Source organism: Penaeus vannamei, chromosome 7, assembly GCF_042767895.1.
Source record: "Penaeus vannamei isolate JL-2024 chromosome 7, ASM4276789v1, whole genome shotgun sequence".
Lineage (NCBI taxonomy): Eukaryota > Metazoa > Arthropoda > Malacostraca > Decapoda > Penaeidae > Penaeus > Penaeus vannamei.
In genome coordinates, this window is record NC_091555.1 from 24,951,405 (window position 1) to 24,956,404 (window position 5,000).

The 5,000-nt window shown below is 41.5% G+C and overlaps 1 protein-coding gene across 2 annotated transcripts in view; it reads right to left on the reverse strand.

Annotated features, from left to right (window-relative positions):
- Positions 1-5,000, reverse strand: part of LOC113808112 (paramyosin, long form-like) — a 113,222-nt gene that overhangs the window by 56,784 nt on the left and 51,438 nt on the right. The gene's annotated exons all lie outside the window — the stretch shown is intronic.

Below are 5,000 nucleotides of genomic sequence, written 5' to 3' on the forward strand. Positions count from 1 at the left end.
AGATGAAGGGAAAAGGGTGATACGGGAGGTGTTAAGAGGAGGAATGATGTGTCAAATGAAATAACGACGGGCAAAATTGATACTAAAGATGGCGATGCAGGAATATAACGAACAAAAAACAGCCCCTGAGGTAGGCACACAAAGGAAGACAGAAATAAAATCGCCACGAGGGAAAGATCAGAAACAGACTAAGGTTGTCCACGAGGCAGAAAACCGCAAAGCACAAATGAATTTGGATGATGCTTAATACATACGTAATATATAATCATGATCCTTATTTCTTTAATCTGCCAAACATCCCTAGTTCGCCGGCCCTGAGTTGTTTATGAAAGATGTCCAGATTCAGCTCACGCCCACGCCCCTTGCCAAGGGCGTCCGAACCGTCAGTCAAGCTTAAATGACCTCTGCATTGTGAAGGTTTGAGGAATCTTAACGTTTGCTGTCGTTTAGCTGTTTCGCCCTGACAGCGACGTGTCAGTGACTGATTGGAACCCGGTTATTCTTCAGTTCCTTAAAAGTCGGTATTAAGAAATGAGAATTGAGTGAAACCGGTGTCATTTTCATCAATCGTGTCGTATCCATCTCACAAGCCAAGCGAGAGATCTCAGGCATATGCATTTTTACCGAGTCTACGGCGAGGACACCCGTATAGAATGAGCAAGTACCATCTATCACTCAGCGAGCCAGCGAGCGTGTGGCCCCTGAAGAGTCGGTGCCAGCTGGCCACTAGCAGGTGAGAGCATTCCTTCAGCCAGCCAGTTCCTCGCTCACTGACTCATGGCCATATTTTTAGCAGCCAGACCTCAACCCACACTTTCTGACTTCCTTCATCCCCGCCGTGCGGCTCCCGGTTCGAAGAGGACCCGCTTTATTCTTGACGTTTCATAGATACTATTAAAACGGCAATATTAAAATCGGTGGGAAAAGAGTGAACAGAATAGTAAGAAAGGAAAAGAAAAGAAAAGAAAAACGGATGTTCTGCAACACATTTTAACTTCCCCCCCCACTCTGTTCACGTTGTTCTCTCACTTGCCAGATGGAGAACATTACCGCAATTTGGATCAAAGAAGTGGAACGTTTTTATCTCGCAATCGCTTAATCATCCGGTCACCCATAGACGCGACAAGTGCCCTTCCTGCATACCGATTCGGGCGGTCAGTCTGAAGATATCTGCAGTTTTCGATTTCATTTCATATCTTTTCATCAAAGTCCATTGTCCGTCGACCGTGTTTTTTTTTTCAAAATCATAATTACTGTAGCATTGCTTTTCTTCCTCCGTTTACGTTTAGTGTGTAGGGAAAAATATAGGGGAAGAGGCACGATCTAATGGGAGGAATATTTAATTGGATAAAGTACAAAAATGGAGGTAAGGTGGAGGGATTTAATGGGAAAAATCTTTCTTAGAAAAACAAGCAAAATTCGGGGTAAAGGAAAAGGAAATAGAGAGTTAAAGGGAGGAATTATTCTTTAAAAATGGGCAAAATTGAACTGGGGTTCAGATAAAGGAGAGAACTAGGACATGAATGAGAAGACCTTCCTTTGGATAATAATGGGTGAGGAAGGGGAGAGCAGGAAACAATGGGGAGCCAATGAGGAAAATCTTTTTTTGGGTGACCGTTTTTCTAAACAAGTAGAAAATAAACCCCGCGGTGTTTCGCTGTCATTCTCGTATGCTATCATCTCTCTATGTTCTTTCTTTCGCTAGCCGAGTAGGCTGTGGGGCTTCCTTTTTTATAATGTGATTTCTAGTTATGTGTTCTTGGAATTTCAATTTGCCTGTTCTTAATCTCTGTGCTTCTTTATGCCCTTCCCTCGTTTGATCCTCTTCTCTACATATCAATTATGGCGATTTTATAAAAGGCTCATAAAACAATTTAGTCGTCTGATCTGGCTTTAACTATGATTAATATGTCCCTCACATTGCCAGCATCTTACCGCCTTTCATCTTCATAATATGCTGTCCTAGTCATCTCTGATACATGCGATATGAGAATTCTTTACCTGAAACTACTGAACGTACAACTGAGTAGTCTTACACGTTCTTCGGTCATATGTGGAAGCATTTGGTAACCCTAGTGTGTGGTTACTTATTACCGTTACTGATCCATTGTTAAGCTCAGCGTAAGCCTATGGAACCTTTAGGCACAGATCTCTCTTTATATACTATAAACTATATGCTGCTATCAAATGGTGACCATTTTTTGTATGTCAAGCCTTGTTTATTAGTTCTCATAGTCTTTGATTTACCCCTCTTTCAGAATTGTAACATTAGATGTAAATAGGGTTGTGGTGACGAAAGACTTCTCTTTCTCTGTATATACACAGACAAATAATTAGATACATAGAGAACCGGCTTGATGATGGTGATGATGATGGTGGTGGTGGTGATGATGATGATGGTGGTGGTGATGATGATGGTGGTGGTGATGGTGGTGGTGATGATTAATCAATATAATTACCGCGATAATAGTATTATCTGATAATGATGGTTTAAGACGTAATGATGGTGGTGAAAAATGTCAATGATGCTAAAGTTGTCGATTATAATTATACAGAAAATAATCATAATTACAAGTGCTATATAAACACTAGCAACACTAACAATAATAATTATATAAAAAAGACAATGAGGCTCATAATAATGATGATAATAGTGATGGTAATGTCAATAATGATGAACATAATAATAGTATGACTAAAATCGAGAGCATAGTGATAGTAATAATCACGTGTAATAATATTACTATTATTGTAAATAAGAATGACAATAAGGTAATTATGGTGGCAGCAGTAATGGCAATAATGGTAGTAATGAAGATGATTTCCATGTATGTTAAAAGCAACGACAATGATGCAGGAAAGAGTTAGAAAAATAATAGTGAGAGTGAGAGCGAGTGGGAGTGGGAATGGGAGAGAGGGAGGGAGAGGGAAAGGGAAAGGATGAGAGAAAGATAGGCAGAGAAAGAGAGAGAGAGAGAGAGAGAGAGAGAGAGGGAGAGAGAGAAAGAGGGAGAGGGAGAGAGAGAAGGGAGAGAGAGAGAGAGAGAGAGAGAGAGAGAGAAAGAAAGAGAGAGCGAGAGTGAGCGAGAGAGAGAGATAAAGAAAGAGAGAGAGAGAGAGAGAGCGAGAGAGAGAGAGAGAGAGAGAGAGAGAGAGAGAGAGAGAGAGAGAGAGAGAGAGAGAGAGAGAGAGAGAGAGAGAGAGAAATGGACGGAGAAAAAAATCCAAAACTCTCCACCTAAACTATCCAAATTGAAGCGAACTACCGCTACGAATAACTGCGTGACAGGCACTCGGGAATTGACATGTGCCTCGTCAGAACCGGAAGTTGGCAAAATCCCAAGAGAAAGGAAAGGCGACAAGAGGAGGCCGTGAGATGAAAGTTATGGTGATAGTGAATGGCTGAACAGATGTATGTTGTGTTCCTCGAGTGAGATTGTCGTTGTTTGTTACTTGGTATGGGAGGGATACACAGCATTTTATGGAAGTAATTTCCTCCTCTCTCTCTCCTCTCTCTCTCTCTCTCATTCTCATGTAATTCTGTGAAGTTACATTCTGCCTCTCTCTCTTGTCGTTGTCTCTCTCTCTCTCTACTCTCTCTCTCTCTCTCTCTCTCTCTCTCTCTCTCTCTCTCTCTCTCTCTCTCTTCTCTCTCTCTCTCTCTCTCTCTCTCTCTCTCTCTCTCTCTCTCTCTCTCTCTCTCTCTCTCATTCTCTCTCTCTCTCTCTCTCTCTCTCTCTCTCTCTCTCTCTCTCTCTCTCTCTTTCTCTTATCTCTTCACGCTCTCACTCTGTCTCTGTCTGTCTGTCTGTCTGTCTGTCTGTCTCTCTCTCTCTCTCTCTCTCTCTCTCTCTCTCTCTCTCTCTCTCTCTCTCTCTCTTTCTCATTCTCTCTCTCTCTTACTCTCTCTCTCTCTCTTTCTCTGTCTCTGTCTGTTTGTCTGTCTGTCTGTCTGTCTGTCTGTCTCTCTCTCTTTCTGTCTGTCTGTCTGTCTCTCTCTTTCTCTTTTTCTCTTTCTCTGTCTCTCTTTCTTTCTTTATCTCTCTTTCACGCTCTCACTCTGTCTCTGTCTGTCTGTCTGTCTGTCTGTCTGTCTGTCTGTCTGTCTCTCTCTCTCTCTCTCTCTCTCTCTCTCTTTCTCTCTCTCTTCTCTCCTCCCTCTCTTTCTCTTTCTTTCTTTATCTTCTCTTCACTTTGTCTCTGTCTCTCTCACTGTCTGTCTGTCTGTCTGTCTGTCTCTCTCTCTCTCTCTCTCTCTCTCTCTTCTCTCTCCTTCCTCTCACTCTCTCTCTCTCTCTCTCTCTCTCTCTCTCTCTCTCTCTCTCTCTCTCTCTCTCTCTCTCTCTCTCTCTCTCTCTCTCTCTCTCTCTCTTTCTTCTCTTCTCTCTCTCCCTCTCTCTCTCTCTCTCTCTCTCTCTCTCTCTCTCTCTCTCTCTCTCTCTCTCTCTCTCTCTCTCTCTCTCTCTCTCTCTCTCTCTCTCTCTCTCCCTCCCTCCCTCCCCGCTCTCTTTCACTCACTCCTCACTTACACATTTTTCAGCAAGGATGGCATCTTTGCGCCATCTAAAACCGTCTGCCAGCTATCTCACTTCTACAAACAAATATAAACCTGTGACATTTCTTTAAACCCCAATATTATCTCCTAAGGTAGAGAAAGATGATCAAAAATTGAAATAAAGATATGAAAAGTTGATAAAGAAAACTCAATTTGGTGCTACACGAACCCCTCCCCAACACAAACATCAAACTTAATAAGCAAATAAGTTAATAGATAAGATATTTAACTCTGCTAATATTACGAAATCCCACTCAAAATTGCAGTTTTGATTCAGATGTTAAAAAAGTGTCCATTTTGAGTTTTCTATATATTTTCGCTCTCAGGTACGTCATAACCTGTCATATTCATGATAGGCATATAAAAGTAGATAGACATATAAAATAGATAAACATATTAAAGTAGATAGTAGACACATAAAAGAAGATAGTAAACATATAAAGCA